Source organism: Choloepus didactylus, chromosome 12, assembly GCF_015220235.1.
Source record: "Choloepus didactylus isolate mChoDid1 chromosome 12, mChoDid1.pri, whole genome shotgun sequence".
In the NCBI taxonomy this organism is placed as follows: Eukaryota; Metazoa; Chordata; class Mammalia; order Pilosa; family Megalonychidae; genus Choloepus; species Choloepus didactylus.
Window position 1 is genome coordinate 56,446,327 of NC_051318.1, and position 18,289 is coordinate 56,464,615.

Consider the following 18,289-nt stretch of genomic DNA (forward strand, 5'->3'; position numbering starts at 1 on the left):
ATTGAAAAGTGTTGAAAGATGGATGGTATAGGGGAAAAAAATAATCAATGCAAACTAGAGTCTATAGTTAACAGTAACATTGTAATATGCTTCCATTAGTTGTAACAAGGGCAATATGCTAAAGTTAAATGTCTGTAAGAGGGAATTTAAGAAATTGTTATGGAATTCTTGGTGGTGATGTTGTCTGACCTTTTCAATGTATTTTATTGTATTGTATTTTGATTTTCCTTCTATCTTTTATTTTTTTATTCTTCATTTTTTTCTCCTTGTCCTCTTTCTTTGTGGAAGAAATGTAAATACCCTCATAAAAATTGTGGTGGTGAATATATAACTATGAGATTATACTGGGAATCATTGCTTGTTTTCTTAGAATGGATTGTATGGTGTATGAATAAAACTGTTTAAAAAAATAAACAGAGGGATACAAGTGCTGGAGAAAATGTGGAGAGAGGGATGCACCTCTCTCTGTTGGGAGGGAAGTAGAAGGCTGCAGCCCATCTGGAAGGCAGTGTGGTGCTTCCACAGGAAGTTAAGAATGGGGTTGCCATATTTTTCTGCAACCATGTCATTGGTTGGAAGAACTGAGAGCAGGGACATGAATGGATACTTGCACACAGTTGTTTATGAAGGCAGTATACATGATTTTCAATGGACAGAGGTTACCAAAAGGTACATCGACTGATAAATGGAATGGTGAACTGTTGTGTATACTTACAATTGAATATTGAGCAGAGGCAAGAAGGAATGATGTTTTAAGGTATGAAACTAGGTGAATGGACCTTGAGGACAGTACACTGAATGAAATAAGCCAGAATCAAAAAGACAAACACTATAATGCCTCACTAATATGGACTAACTATAATGTGCAAACTGAGAATTGAATCTGAGAGCATAGGTTGTCAAGGAAGGTTTATTGTAAAGGTTCCTACATTGTAAGCTCCTACAGCAGTCACATACATACAAAAGTTGTAATGGTTATTTCTAAATTCCAAAATGCTGAGCTCTTTGTGTATAACCTGGTTGGTCCCTGTAACTTCAAGTATCTGTGTGACACCTGAGACTCAGAGTCAGAGTTCAGCAGCTATGAATGTGAGCATAAACCATAAAGCAACTGTTTAAAAAAAAAAGCTGAAGAAGAAATCAGAATTTAATTAGAGATATGAACGAAATGGACTTGGTTGGGACTAAGGTAAGTGTAAAGATTATATTGACTGTGTTTTAAAACTTCAACTTCTATGTGAGACCAAAGGAAGAGATGTTTATTTGGTGGAAAATCCATATTTTCTGTAGCATGCTATCTAATTTAACTTGTATGGTCAATTTATTCAAGCACCAAAATTGCATGGAACCTTGAATAGAGAATGAGTTCTGGTTGGTTTGTACAGGTTAGCATGAAGCCCCAATATATCCCAGAGTAATTTGGGCAGAGAATAAAATGTATTTTCAAAGCCCCCTTGAGGAAATGGGGGGAAATATGGTAATATTAAATTTCCCCACCTGGGGAATTCCTGATATTCTTGCAAGCATTAGGGACTACCAGTTTAGTAGGCTGAGCCTTTGATCTTGGGGCCTGCCCTTACGAAGCATGTTACTGAAAAGGAGAGGCTAAGCCTGTTTATAAATATGCCTAAGAGTTATCACCAGAGAATCTCTTCTGTTGCTCACATGTGGCCTCTTTCTTCAAGCCAACTCAGCAGGTTAACTCACTACCCTCCCCACTACATAGGACATGACTCCCAGGGGTGTAAATCACCCTGGCAACATGGGGCATGACTCCTGAAGATGAGCCTGGGCCTGGCATTGTAAGATTGAGAAAGTCTATGGACCAAAATTGGGAAGAGAAATGAAACATAATAAAATTTCAGTGACTGGGAGGAGTAGAGAGGATATTTTGAAGGTTATTCTTATACATTATATAGATATCATTTTTAGTTTTTAGTGTATTAGAATAGCTAGAAGGAAATATCTGAAACAGTTGAATGGCAACCCAGTATCCTTGATTCTTGAAGACTATCTTATAACTACATGGCTTACATGGTTGACTGTGTGATTGGAAAAACCTTGTGGCTCACACTCAATTTATCCAGTGCATGGACAGGTAACTAGAAAAATGGGAACAGAAAGCATATGAATAATGGGGGGAGGAGGTATATGAGATGTTTTGGATATTCTTTTTTATTTTTATTTCTATTTTTATTCTTATTTTTATTTTTTGAGTAATGTAAATGTTCAAAAATTGATCGTGGTGATGAATGCACAACTATATGATGATACTGTGAACAACCGATTGTACACTTTGGATGATTGTATGGTATGTGAATATATCTCAATAAAATTGCATTTATTAAAAAAAAAAAGAATAAAAATCTCTGGGGGTGATGTTGAGGATTCAGTATGAAAAAGCTCCCCAAACTTGCATATTCAAGTTTGAGAACCACTGCTTTAGAGAATTATATTTAGATTTGAAAATTTATTCAAGTAGTAAATACTTCAATATCTTGGAATAGATGACAAATAGTACATTATAATGAAAACTCCATCCTGGATGAGTTGTTAGCAAAAATATTAATATTATAGTAACTTTCCAAAGATTTCTCAAGCTGGAAAACACAATGTTAACCCAAACCAAGTACCCAAATTTGGTCACCCTCTAACAGTACATATATTACTATTGTCACATTTTTCAAAATAAAAAAAATTAAATGAAAACATTGAATTTCAAACAAATTTGAAAGGAATTCTGAAGACTGTATGTAAATGCATAATTTTTCCTTTAGGGAGAAGTGTTAATCTGCTCATTCCCAGCAGTGCTCTGGGTTGTGCCTGCAGTGGTCGTCTCCATTTTGCTGTACTCAGAGAAGGAAGGAATCTCCTCACCATGTAGAGCATGTGTGAAACACTTCCCCATCTCCTCCTAGGGAAGGACAGACAGAGGTTATACTCCAGACATTTTCTTTAATAATTTGGCCTTTAGTTCTAATCTAACCTTTCACCAGATATAGCACTACATTTAGGGATATACAGGAAAATAAAGATACAATTTCACTGCATGAGACTAGCTCAAATTCATATCTCTTTAAATAGTTGGAAGGGGAATTCCCCGACAATTTCACCCCCCTTAACTTTACAGCAGTCTGCTCCTCACTATATATATCTCTAAGAAATGTTCAGTTTTAGGAAAAATAACATTTTTTTTTCTCAAGGTAATAGAGTGAGTTCTAGGGAAACTTCGTAGTATCAAATGGGCAAAAAGACTGCCACTATCAATTGACTTGTGAAAGACAATGTTTGGGTGAAATTCCAAACCAAGCCTCATATTAGTGGACCTCGTTCTGTTGGGAGGAGATAGAGGACAAATAAGAGCCACAATATGTTTTAAGCCGTTGCCTTGAACGCACCAATGAACCTTAGAAGCAATTCTCATTGCATGCTTTGCTATTGATCAGAGATGATGGTATATATGAATCCTGAATACTGGGTTCCTGTTTGACAGTAAAAACAAAGAACCGTGTTCCAGTTTGCTAATGCTGCTGTTATGCAAAATACAAGAAATAAATTAGCTTTTATAAAGTGGGTTTATATGGTTACAAATTTACAGTTCTATGGCCATAAAAGTGTCCAAACTAAGGCATCAACAAGAGGATACCATCACTGAAAGAAGGCCAATGGTGTTTGGAACACCTCTGTCAGCTGCGAAGGCATGTGTCTGGTTTCTGCTGTTCCTTTGCTCCCAGGTGGCATTTCAAAATGGTGTTCTCCAAAATGTCTCTGGGTTTCTCTTAGCTTAGCATCTCTAAACATCCTTCTGTCTGAATCTCTAAGCATCTCTAAGCATCAGCAACCATCTCTGTTGGTTTCCAAGCATCTAACATCTGTGTGTCCTGGCTTAGCATATCCTGGGGCATTTTTGTCTCTCTGCTCTCTGTGTGAGAGCCCTTTAAAGCTTTAAAGTACTCCAATAAATAAATCAAGACCTGCCCTGAATGGGTGGGGTCAAATCTCCATGGAAACATTCAATCAAATGGTCATACCGTAATTAAAAAGATTAGTGAGTCTGCCCCCCAAAAATTGCATTAAAGAACATGGCTTTTTCTGGGGGACATAATATATACAAACCAGCACAAACCACTCTGGAACCATTTTAAAGCAGATTTCACACTTTCTTTCTATAGGTATTGTACTCAATGCCAGTGAGGCAGATGGAGCATAGTTTCAGCTCAAAAGCGTTGGATTCAATTAAAATTTTTTATAGTATTAAAAAAACAATTAGTGCACTTAAAACTAATTTAAGGTAGTTTACAAAACACAGATGGCAGTAAAAAAAAAAACAAAACAAAAGGTATTAATTAGTTAAGAAATCAGGGACATTGAATATAGGGATAAGAAGAAAAAGACAGCCAAGGGTAAGTTTTAATACACCAGGTTTATCATATAAATTTTTGCTACAGAATTGCAAGGAATGAGCCACAAATCTAAATCTGATTTTTCCAACAGCCAAGGCAGAGAGGGGAATATGGTCAGCTATGTCATTTACAAAATTCATCAAGTGCAAAGAGTTACTCAGAACAACAGCTATGCCCAGGCAGGAACCACTGGGCAATTTGTCCGGTGATCTTTGCAAAGAGGACACAGAAAACACATGGTCAACGGCAGGCTTACCTAAGTCTCTGCATGGGTTGTAGTGAATATCTGCTCTCTTGTCAGGAGAGAACCAGGGGAGCGTGCTGCATGAAGCTCTAGATGCATCACCTGCATCCAGGTGGTCCTGAAGGAGCAATCCCAAAGAAATTGTTGAGAGCTCTGAAGCCATGTTATGATGGTGACGATGAGGAGGATGAGGATGAGGATATAAGCCCCAAAGATTGAGCAACTGCTTTAAGAATTATTACTTCTCATGAATATTGTGCCCATAATGTTGTGGGCATGCTACTTTTTTGTGCTGCTACACTATTTTGGCAATTATAACAAGAGACAACAAAAGCAAATAAAATAGAACTTGAGAAATAAAACTAGGAAGTTAAATAATAAAATAAGGTAAGTCTTAGGAAGAAAGTAAAATGTAAAAACTAAAATACAAATAACAAGGTAGTAGTCAAAGAGGTAGTTGAATAAATATAATGTTGAGTAAATATATTTAAGATTAAGTGAAAAGAATATGTATTTTCCAAACAGAAGATTTAAAGAAAGGATATAAAACAAAGGAAGTAAAAAAGCAAAACAAACAAACAAAAACAAAAACATGCAAATACTTTGAGATTAAAATATAAAATGAAAATGAAAAAAGTAAACAGAGTCCTTCATGGCAATGAGACACCAAAATAATTTTTCAAAATGAGCTACAAAACTAGACTTGTTCTTAATAAAAACAGGAAGTGATAAAAGGAAAAGCAGGCAACATAAGTCCTTGGGAAACTACTGACTTAAGATGAAGAGTCCCAAGTCAGAGCCATAAGAAACCCTCTTAATTTTGTCCCTAAGTTAGTCTTCTGAGTGCCTTGTAGACCAAATAATCCTTCAAAAGCAGGCAAGACTCCATGCAGAGAGAGAGGCACTTCCTTCTACTACCTCAATCTCTGGCTAATGGTAAACTGTGAATAAATAAAAAAAAAAAAAAAAAAAAAAAAACTTATTCTTTTTATTCTTCAAAAAATGAAGGATAAATGGGAATTAGTTCCTTTTCTTTTGGAATCTTTTCTCAATATGATTTTTTTTTTCATTTGTTAATCTTATGCCTTCACAACCCTCATCTTCTTGAATTGTGGGCACAGTAATTGATTTTTTTTTAAACCACAACAGGCAATAATTGACCATTGATCTGAATCCATTTAAAAATCAACAAGAATTTTTCACCCTTTTTCTTTTCCTGTTTTTCAGTTGTAAGACAAGAGCTGTCATTAGACTGAATACAATCTCAAATGTTGAAACTATAGGAAACACCTTAGCAATGCTGCTTTATTTAGGAGATACAACAGCAAATTCTCCTCGAAATCAATTTAAACTTGCCCTAAAATATTATGCATATGTAATTTTAAGAAAAAAAATTAAAGAAATTTCATGAATAGTAGATGTGATGGTCACAGATCTTTTTGTTCCTGTTATTTCTAACAACTAACTCTCCATGAATTAATTCTATTGTGATACAGATACATAGGAAAGTAAATTAAACTGTTTGCATATTTGTTTGAAACTAAGAACAACTAAGAATCAAATAGAGTTACAGAAAATGTGTGATAGCAATATCACAAAATCACAATATCACAATATCAGAAAATGTGTGATAGCAATATAAGGTAGCGAAGGCAGCCTAGGAATTTTGAGACCTTTTCCTGGGGGACTGTATAGAGTGTTTATCTTTGTTAACCACCATATCTTTAACAAAGAAGTTTACTGAATGATCTATGCACATGTTCTTGCCCTTGTTCAAACAGGCTACAGCTTGTGGTAACACAATGACCTTACAAGTACCAAACACATACTCCTCAGGCATATTTGAGACAAAACTGTGATAATCAGAGAGTTCAGTCTTGTGTAATCTGTCAACAAACTAATAAATTATTTAAGCAGGGAAGGAAGAATTTCCTCCCCATGACCATCTGTGCAGGAGAATAGGTTAGTAATTACAGTTCCAACAAAACTGACAGTTTTGACAAGGTAAGTGAAGGCTTAATACTAAAGTTAAAGTCAAATCCTTTTAGGAACTGATTAGTACATACTTAACTTTTTCTGGCATCCTATCTATAAATACTAAGGGATTACTAAAAGTATGGGCAGACAACAGGAGGGCCCATTTAGAGCCTTACCCTGAATTCAAGAAAAAGTTCTATTTCTACTGATGTCAAACAGAGTTGCACTTCTATAGTGGAATCAGGCTGTGTGCTTTCTTGATTAATTGAACCAAGCACATATTTATTAAACTCTCCTGCAAAGGATTAGTTATTTTAGCCCTTTAGGATACATTTTGTATATGTAATTGGAGTCAAGTCACTTGGATTCATATCTTCTTTCTAAAACAACAGCTATTTGGCTTTGGGTAACTGCTCTTTTAATGAGAGCATGCAAAATACCCTAACACAACAACCTGCTGGAGAAGATAGCTGAAAAGGAAACCAGGTAGACTAGAAATTGTTAGAAATGAGAGGATACTTCTTCCTTACCTGCCTGCTTCATAATTTTAACTAAAATTCACCACTAGTCTTCTAAACATCAGCATTGATGTTAGGACCACAAGTTGGTAGGAAAGGGTTGTGAGAATCCCGGGGGTACCATTTCTTGTCATGCAATATGCCACAGTGCTTGGTTTTGGTTTACTTTTCTTTCCTTATCTATATAAGGTTCCAAATGATACACCAAGCTACAGAGTCTCCTTAAGAAAAACCAAGATTATTGACTTATTCCTTGGGCCTATGAGAACAAGTGCTGTGAAACATATATACTAAAAATAAGTTTTTAAAAAAGAGTGTCTTATGGACTTGGAACTCAGCCTTGGTTGACTAATGAGCCTTAACAAGTGTTTCATCATTTGATAGTATAAAAAATGTTTCTAGGTGATGGGAAGACTCAGCATTGCATAGAATTGTTTTTATAAATAAACCATTAGTTTATTATTTGGAATATATTTTTCTTAATCAATACAAGAAAACATAGCCATCAAAAAATGAAAATTATATCCTCTGTGAGTTATAAGGCAAATATATCCAAGTCATAAAGGTTTTAATGAGGTGAGATCACACATACACATATCCAACAATGACTGTGCTATTTTATAAAGTGAATTAGTCCCATTCTATTAAGTTTCCTTCAAGTATGAAGGAGAAAATGAGTATCTAGGACAATTGAGGAAAGGCTTCAGATAAAAATATCTGGAGCATCTTTCATTGTAAATAATTGAATATCCAGGATTAGGCAGACTTCTGGAAAAATATTTTTTGTCATTTGATTTAGAGAAACAAAAATTCCACTTTTGCCAAAAGGTCAAATTCAGTTCAATGTGCCTTTCACATTTTAAGGTCAGCCATATTTTAAAATAGTTCTTCTAACCTTAAGTTTTCCTCACTGATTGTGTATGTCATCAAGATTCACATTTCTTCTGGAAACTTTCTGCCAAATGTGATGGGAATATGAGCCTAAATTACAATATGTGTCTATATGGATTTAAAAGTCTGCTTTATTTCTGATTTCCCCCCAGATTTGCATTGTGCAATTTTCCAGTTTCTTTCATGCTGCCCACAGGGCTATTTTCATATTTGTTTCTGAGCCCAAGATGATTAGGGCAGGAACCACATTGACAACCTTAGTCAACCTCAAAGCCCCACCTCCCCACACACTCCTTATCCTCCATTTGGTGGGTTAAGGATTAGGCCCTGCCCAGCTTTGTATCTTCTGGTTTCATAACGACTACTAGACTCTGACATTGCTCTCTAAGCCTCTCTCTATCCATCAGTCTCTAGGTCCAGTCCCTGTTGTGATATACCAGGCTCCAAGGTCGTTCCCATCAGTTTTCCTTCTCTCAGTAGCATAGGCATTCTGCTTTGGTCCCTACTCAACCCAGTCTCCCTGTCCACTACCCCAGCATTACTCCAGAAATGGAGCATTAACCACCAGCCACTGACAGAGAGGCTCTGCATTGCTCCTGGCCACAAAGAGAGTGTCTCCTACCTCAAAATTATTAGCTCAACTGACTCTTAAATGTGCACTGCTGCTAGAGGCCGTAACACTTCACCCTTCCCGTGAACTGGAAATTCTCGGACATACTTTGCTTAAATCATGAGTGAATTTGCCATTTGCTGCATTTCTAAGGCAGCCTTTCCTTTCCATTCAGGCCAGTTTCTTCATCCGATGTTTTACCCCGATGAGTAATTATTCTATTTTTTATCCCTTATTCTGAATTTATTATCAATGCTATTCCCTTTACTCATTCAGCATTATATTAGGCATTGTACTAGATTTCTTTATGAATTTGGTTTATTTTTCTCAATTCACAGATGACGAACCTGTAGCTCAATGAATTTAAGTAAATTTCCCAAGTTCTCAAGCCAGTAGTGGGTAGAATTTGATTGAGAGGCCTATCTGTCCAATTCAAAACTCTGTGCTCTTTCAAAATACAGCCCCACCACGTGAAAACTCAATATATTGCATTAAGTACTATAGTTGAAGTTAGATGCAAAGTTCAAGGGAAGGGAAGAGGTAGGAGTGACCTAAATTTATTCCTTTCTTTTAAACAAATTTTTGGTAAGTTTTCTAAGTGACAGGTACTTAGATGTAATGTCCAGGGAACAAAATGATGAGCATGCTAGAAATACCCCTTGCCTCTTTGGAAGGACATATTTCTACCAGCCTCCAGCAAATATTCCTCAGGTTTTTTTTCAAGGTCTCCTGTCTCTGAAGCATCCTGGAAACTCACGATCTTTTCTCCCAGGGACATACCAGGCCTTTAATGGCATCTATGCTTCTACTCATCTGTTTTAAAACTTTCTAGGATGAATAAATAAACAAGCCAGTGAGTTCCAGAGTTTGCCATCCAGAAATCACCCCTTTAGCTGTCCTTTCTTCTATTAGGTAGCAGGTCACAGGTACAGGGTGCCCACAACTTTAGAATGTTTTTGTTCAAAACCAACTATAGAGAATCAATCACTATTTGCCAGAAGTACTTAAACTCAGATAAATATAAGACTTGGCAAAATCCCCAAATAGCTCTTCAAATCTCCTTACCCTTTTACAAATCTCCAATGAGAAACATGCCTGTTAAATTTCCAGGTACCCTCAAATTTCCAAATAATTGCTAAATTATTAATTATTAATTCATTAGTGACCCAAGTATATAGTCATATACACAATATTTTGATTTGTTTGTGACTGTTATTCAATGATTTAGTATTTTATTATCCTGCTCATTGCTGGACCACTCTTGTTCCAAGGGCTGTGACTCAAACCCAGAATTAAATCAGTGTCATTCTTGTCTCCAACCTTGAGAGAATTTTCTCCCACTGAAAGTGGATGAGTTTGGGATTTGACCCCAAACTGCAGGCAGCTTGCATCCTTTGTGCATTCTTTCATTGTTCGTTTTAACTCTCAGAAAGGCAACTAAACAAACAGTGACAACTTACTACATTACAAACTTCATCTGTAGAATACTAATTTAGCAAAATAATGCTTGATTTACACAGACCATGTAAAACTGCAAATGTAAATTTTGGCTTATGAACTTATTAACTACACTGAGAAATGCTGAGATACACATTTCTACATTATCTTTTAATTCATTTTCTCTTTCACAGCTGAGGTCAAATTCCAGACATTACTTTTATATATTTTTCCCTCTTGAGTAGAGAATTAAATCACTGGTTTACTCTATTTGCTCTTTATCATTACATGTTCTTCTTAACAAAGGTGCCTTCCCTCACAAGCATACAGATTTAATCATTTAAACTTGCAACATAAATTAATATCTAGGACATGTCAACTGAAAATTTTAGTTATTTCCGAAAGCTGCAGGTGCTATGAAATACAGCCAACTGGGATTCATCTTCCAAATGACACTGAGTTTAACAGAAACTTGCTAGGATTACTTCCAAAATGTTTAAAAGCTAGCATAAGACGAATGATATATTCACCAAGTGCAAACGAAGTTTAAATATCATGAACTTATTTTTAACCCTAAATAACACAAAATCTTTCCAAAACCATGTGTACTCATCTATATTGCTCCTGACAATTATCCTCGCAGGAAGAAATTTTGTAACGAAAATATTTGAAAGCTGGAATTAATCAGAAAGCTTACCCATCTAAATTCAGACCATCTAGATAAAGATTTTTAGGCAAAGTTATTCATTCTAATCGGTCAAAGGCCAACCAGTTCAGGCTATCAAATAAGATGTTATCTTCTTTTTAGCCTTACACAAAATATCAAGTGTAAATATTTTATCTCAATTCCAATTTTGTCTTCACATGTAGGAACTGAATGGCTAATTGAGAATAAATGTGAATAGAACAGTGTGGAATGTTCAGAACTCCATTATGTTCTGTTCTTTGCCAATCATGAGAAATTGCTACACTGTTTATATTTTACTCTAGGTCTGAAACACAAACATTTATACATAGTTTCTTTCCAAGTAGGGCTTGCTTGTAAGATTGTATACTGGGATAACTTTATTTGGATAAGATAGGATGATAGGGTTTGTTTTATTTGAGTACTTCCTAATCTGTCCTTGATTTTTATACAACTATGGAAAGTTGAAAGAAAGGAAGGAAGCAGTAACGTTTTTAAAATTTTTAAATTATAAACTACACATAAATCTAAAACTGAACTTAAAAATTAATAATTTAACTGTGGTATAAATTTCTTTTAAGATACTTTAACTTAAAGCCCTTTAAGACCAAATACAAACATTGATCATAGATATATATGTAGTAAGTCTATTTCATGCCAAATATTTTTTATATTTATATCAACAAATTTGAAAACTCAACTGATGTATCAATCAGGTTCATCAGGAGACAAAAGTCACCCTAGTCATTTTACTTATTTTTCTTCTTTTAAGTTTTTATCCCACCTTATAAAAAGTTGCAAAAATAGTTCAGATAGTGCCTGAAAACCTTTCTCCCAGTTTCCCCAAATGTTAACATACTTATGCATCATCATAATACAATTATCAAAATCAAAAAATTAACATTAACACAATACTATTGCTTAATCTAGAGACCTTATTCCAATTTACCAATTGTCCCACTAAGTTCTTCTTTCTAGTCCAATTTCTAATGTGGCATCCTTAATTATGTTTATTTTTCATGTTTACTTAATCTGCTTGAATCTGTGTTATGCAGTTTGGAAAGATTACCACAGAAATGTGTTGTGCCCTTCTCAGTTTATCACAGCAGATACATGATGTCAACATGTCTCATTATTGGTGATACTGACTTGATCACTTGGTTAATGCGGTGTCTGCCAGGTTTCTGCCCTATAAAATTATTTTTCCCTTTTTAATTAGTTAGTGTCTTATGGGAAGATACTTTGAAACTTTGTAGATATCCTGTTTCTCATACTTTCCCCACTAATTTTAACATCTGATGAAAGTACTTGATTACAACAATTATTACAGTGTCTGCAAAATGTTAATTTTCTATTTCTATGGTCCTTTCTCTATTTATAGCTTAGAATTCTAGAATAAAGAAGAGCTTATCCTTATTTACCATGTATTTATCTGTTTATTTATTCAATTATATATTTAGTTCATATCAGTATCACTTGGGTTATTCTATGGCTAAACTGTCCCAGATTGGGCCATTGTTCACTCTTTGAAGTTGGCTCCTGAGTTCTTTTGACATGGCCCCATCAGTTTTTAGCACTTTCTTACTTTCTGGCATCATATAAATGATATTCTAGGCTCATCTTGTACTTTCCCTGTCACCATACCAATGCTTTTCTCTGACAGTGATAAGCCTGGCTTTGATTATCTATAATATATTTATTTATGTGCCCAATCCTAGAACACAAATAGAAATGTTTTGGAGTTACGTATCCATACCTTTGTGAAAAACAAATTTACTAAATTAATTTTTGTCGAGTTCTTTTTGTCTTCAGTCTCATACAATATAGTCAAAATTCTGTTTTCCAAAACTATTTTGGTTAGATCTTTTCTTTCCCACTCTCTTCAGTGTCTTTAGTTATTCATTTGATATAGAGTTAGATTCATTTCTCAAAGCTTAACATTCTATTTTAGTAGCCCCATAACATAGTTGAGATTAATCATTTATTTATGAGACTATTTTGTTCTAAAACTCGAACTATATTTTTAAAAGGCTACTCAGAAGCATCACTCCCTCTCATCCCTTCGCTCTTATTTCTATTCCTGCATCATGTTCTACCATGCTCACACTAACCTCCTGTAGATAACTAATCTCACCAGTTTAAGATATATACTTCCAGTATAATTCTTGCACAAATGAGCAGAAAAATGTGTATTTCCTTGCATTCCCTTCCTATGTGGAAAGCAGCAAGCTATTGATATTCTTTTGCACTTGGATTTTTTACTTAATAGTATGTCCTAGAAAGAACTCCGAATCAGTTCACAGAGGTCTTCTCCATTACTGTCTACAGTTGCCCAGGGCTGCATTGTCTGATGCACCATAAGCTATTCAACCACTCTTCTATGTATAGATTTGTTAGTTGTTTACAATATTTGCCTATTACTAAGAAAAATGCTGTAATGAATAAACATATGCACAGAGAATAAACTTATATTTGTAGGTGCATCCTTAGTATAAATTGCACAAAGTGGGGTGGCAGGATCAAAAGATAAATACATAGGCATTTTTGTTAGATCTGGACAAACAACCCTCCAGAAGGGTTGTACCACTTTGCAGTGTTATCAGTACTGTGTGAGAGTGCCTATTTAACTACAGCCTTGCCAACAGAACATGCTATAATACTTTTTAATTTTTGGCAATATTATAGGTGAAAATTGGTATCTAAGCATTTTTAATTGAATTTTTATTTTGAGATACTGTATATTTATATACAGTTGAAAGAAATAACAGAGAAATCACACGCACCCTTTAACCAGTTTCCCCTAAAGGTAACATCTTGCAAAATTATAGTACAGTATTTCAAACAGTATGACTGTTGGAGATGTTGCTCTAGGTATTACTTTTTTATGTAGATAACTTATCAATTTACTAGTGACATCATTTGACCAGCTTGAATGAAATGCTCATTTATAATATAATTGTCTTAAAGATTTCTTCCACATATATTTAGAATTGTATCAGATAGTGTTTCTGCGGTTTTTGCAACAAACACGAAACATAATTTACAAAACTCAACAGGAGAAGGAAAATATATTGTATTTCTACATTTTTGCTCTCTGTCATTCTCCCCTCCTGATGTTCTAGGTTTCAATCTTTCACCACTTCCTTTTTGTTTGGATAATGTCCTTTAACCATTCTTTTAGGGTATATCTCCTGGTGATAGATTCTCTTAGTTTTCTGGCATCTGAGAATATCTCAAGTTTTCCATCATTCCTTGAGAATATTTTCACTGAATGTTGGATATGGGGTTGAGAGCTCCTTCCTTTCAGCATTTGAAAGGAGGCATTTCTGGCCTTTGGTATTTCTAAGGAGAATTCTGCTGTCATTCAAATTGTTTTTCCTCTATAGATAACTGGTCATTTCTCGCTCAAATTTTTCAAGATTTTTTCTCTGCCTTTAGTTTTCAGAAGTTTGACTATAAAATCTCGGTATGTGTATCTTTGGGTTTATCCGATTTGAGGTCTTCTCCACTGTTTTGAACATGTAAGTTGATGTCTTTTGGCAAACTTGGAAAATTTTTTTGTTGCTATTTATCTGAGTACATTTTCTTTCTGTTCTCCTCTGGACACCAATAACACAGAAGTTAGATCTTCTGTCATAGTCCTAAAGTTTCCTAAAGCTCTGTTCATTTCTTTTTCTGTATATTTTCTTTCCGTTTTTGAGTTAGAAATTTTAGCCTCTTGTCTATTATATGTTGCCTATATTTTCTCCAAGTTAATAAGTTAACTTTCAATTTGTGGAAACAGCTTTGGAATTGAGTAATGGGTAGAGGCTGGAAGAATGGTGAGGTGCTTGATGTAAAAACCCTAGGTTGCCTTGAAGGGACTGTTGGTAGAATTATGGACGCTAAAGGTATTTCTGATGAGGACTTGGATGGAAATGATGAATGTTTTATCAGAAACTGGAGGAAAGGCGATCCTCACTTAAAAGTGGCAGAGAACTTGGAGAAATTTAGTCCTGTTGTTTGGGTGGAAGGGAGAACTTGAAAATGATGATCTTAGTCATTTAACTGAGGAAATTTCCAAGCTACATGTGGGAGGTGCAGCCTGCTTTCTCCTTGAAGCTTATAAGGAAGTGAGAGAGGAAAGCAACAAAATGAGATCTGAACTCCTAGGGAACAAATTAACCAGAAATTGATGGAATGAAATTTATGAACTACATACAAAGTTGTAAAGTTTTTTTGCAAAATGTCTATGAACAGAACCACTTCCAGTCTGGACCAAAACAGAAGAGAAGGGACAAATTGAAAGAAGAATGATTTCATGGGGAGACCCATGGAAACTGAGGTTTGGACCAAAGATCTCCCCAGGCCAAGAGAGCAGCCCCTCCCCCCCATGTATGTGGAAAGGGTGAGTCCACCTGGTGCTGGGAATGGCTGGGCCTTCCACCTCATCCAGGGAGAGCACTGTAACCCCAAAGCTCAGAGACAGGGGCCTGTGCCTTGGCATTTGCATAAATGGTCACCTGGTCACCACTCCAGTGCTCTGAAAGGGTGGGGCCTCTGCCCCGGGGTCTGAGGAGTGTCTGGTCCCCAACCCAATGCTTGGAGGAGGTGGAGCCTTTAACTCAGTGATTGGGGAGAGCGCAGCTGCTGCACAAAACTTGGAAGGAGTGGAGTTGCCACTCCATCAGGCCCAAAGGACAAAACATTGATCTATAGATGACTCTCGGACCTTGACATCTAATGGAATTTGCCCTGTTGGGTTTCAAAATTGTTTGGGAAATGTGACCCCTGTTTTCCTTCCAATTTCTTCCTTCTGGAATGGAAATATTTATTCTTTGCCTGTACCTCCACTGGTACAAGCAGATAACTTGCTCTCTAAGTTTCACAGGTCCATAGACAGAGGGGAATTATGCCCTAGGACAGGCCACACCCATAAACGATGCTGATGAGATTTTGAGCTGAGCATTGGGATGTTATCTTGGAATGAATGTATTTTGCTTATAGAGAGAACATGTCTTTTGGGGGTCCAAAGGGTGGAGTGTAAAGTTTGAAGCTGTATGTACCCCAGAAAATCAAGTTCTTAAACCTAATCCATTTCTGTAGGTGTGAACCCATACTAAGTAGGGTCTTTTGATGAGGTTACTTCAGTTAAGGTGTGGCACACCTCAGTCAGGATGGGTCTTAATCCTATTACTGGAGTTCCTTATAAGCAGAATGAAATCCAGACATAGGGAGAAAAAGTCACAGAGGGAGCAGCCAGAAGCTGAGCATCAACATGACCCAGAGGAGAAGGGAGTGGCCACAGGATGCCTCCATGTGCCTCGCCATGTGACAAGCTAAGAACCAAGGATCACCACCTGCATCCAGCCCCAGAACACCACAGCCTTTGGAGAGAAAGCATCACCTTGATGATGCCTTGATTTGGACTTTTTTCCTAACCTCAAAGCCATGAGCCATTAAATTCCCATTGTTTAACCCAACCCATTTCATGGTATTTGCTTAAGCAGCCCAGGAAACTAAACCATGAGATATTAAGGATTTTCTAATATTGAACCAACCTTGAATTCCCGGAAAAAGTTCCTCTTAGTTACGGGGTGTGATTTTTTTAATGTGGCTTTGAATTCTACTGGCTAATATTGTATTTAAGTTTTGCATCTATAGTAATAAGTTATATTTGCCTGCAACTTTCTTTCCTTATAATGTTTTTGTCAAGTTTAGATATCAATGGTACATTTTCTTTATCCAAATAATTAGTGTCTATGTATTTTCAATTGTCTGTACAATTTACAGGGCATTGGGCTAGCCAGATCTCAGAATCTATTAAAACAGACTCATTAATTTTAACAATCATGTCAAGCTAATTTCCAATAGTGAAACTGGACAGAGCAGAATGCTAAAGAAACCTGAAAAACAGCACCAGCTGTGTTCCAGGTAGACAGTGGAGCCTCAAGGTATTTGGCCAAAACATTGAAAAAAGCACTTGCTCGAGTTAAGCTCCATTGATGATGCAGAGTTCAATGCTGAGAGAGTTCAGCTACCCTTATGTGATTACATTCATACCAAACAATTTGCCTTGAAGAACACAATCTGATTAGATGAAACCCTAAAAAAGGTAAAATCATCTTTTTCTTTTCTATCCAAGATCATTTAATATTTTTATGGAAAGTTAATTATATCCCCTGTGCACATTATGGATAACAATTCTAGGATTCCTGCTTTCAATTAAAATTATTGGTCATAATAATAATAATGTGAACACAGGCCATGACCAGAACACAGAAATTCTCATTCTAAATGATCAGCCACTTCATAGATCATGCCAAGCATACTGACAATGGAGTTTACTAATTTACTTGAATGTCAGTTTCATCACATACAAAATGGAAAAACTACCTCGCTTAAATATGATCTATGAGATAATCTGCATGAAAACAGCTAGCACAATACTTAGCTCACAGCAGGTACACACTAAGCTAAAGCCTAACCTTCTTTATTAATTTCAAATGAAGCAGAGTATGGTATTTTGTTATTCCACTAGAAATAGGTGGATATTTTTCCATTTAAAGATAAAAAATAAATGTTTGTTTTGTATTAGTGGTTTTTCATGAACCAAAGGTAAATTAAAAAGCCAAATAAAATTAAGAACAATTTGCAACATATTTGCTAAATAATTAAAATATTTATTATACAAAGCATTGTTATAAATAAATTAAATCATTTGAAAGATTATATAAACACCAGTTCCAATCTCAGATTCCCTCCTAGTCTGTATGCAGACAGATGCCTGCTTGACTCAATATCTGCCAGAAGACAAGGCATTTACCTTCATGAGAAAGTTAAAAGAGAGAGGATATGGAGTTAGAGGGTTTTAGGGGGGCTTAAGAAGTGGAAAATTTTCATTAAAAATTTCAGTGCTTCAAACCTTTTCCCCTGCTGAGCTCTCCAAATGCTCTAAACCAGGCAATATCTTCCCATGATCTCAGTCTCAGGTATGAAATGGGAAAGTCTTCTCTGGGGAATCTGGAAAGCCCAGGAAAAATGCCCTACAAATACCAATATATATGGATTCAACAATAAAACAGCCACACCCACATTTCCTCATTCTACTATAATGACTACAAGGACTTCTGTCTTGACCACTTCCCACACATATCTTCCAATAAGCATTTTAACACTTTGTTCTTAAAAATGAATGACAGCACATGAGTCAATAAACACTTAGGGAAAACTTTGAACATGAAAACAGAGACCCATGACAATATACAGAAACAAAGAGGAAATATAGGTAATTCTGGGAGCAGAGGAAAACTGCAAACAAACAAAAGCTATTATTAACATTCTTAGAGAAAAGGAAAAATTTTAGAAAGAAAAATAACTGGATGGTATAAACTATTCAGAAGATAAGAGAAACCTCAAGGTTTTCCATAGAATAGTGAACAAGAATAAGTAAACAGTTAAGGCAAAAATTATATCAGAAATGAAAATAATATGGTAAAGAAACGTAAAATAGAGAGAAAATATAAGAACATTAGAGATACAGTC

The 18,289-nt window shown here is 35.6% G+C and overlaps 1 long non-coding RNA gene across 1 annotated transcript in view; it reads right to left on the reverse strand.

Annotated features, from left to right (window-relative positions):
• Positions 1-2,810: 2,810 nt before the first annotated feature.
• The window catches only part of LOC119507037, a 71,321-nt gene continuing 55,842 nt past the window's right edge, over positions 2,811-18,289 (reverse strand). Inside the window, exons 2-3 of the long non-coding RNA XR_005211109.1 lie at positions 4,660-4,765; positions 2,811-2,914 (exon numbers count right to left, since the gene is read on the reverse strand). This is a non-coding gene — a long non-coding RNA (uncharacterized LOC119507037). The remainder of the gene's footprint in view (positions 2,915-4,659; positions 4,766-18,289) is intronic.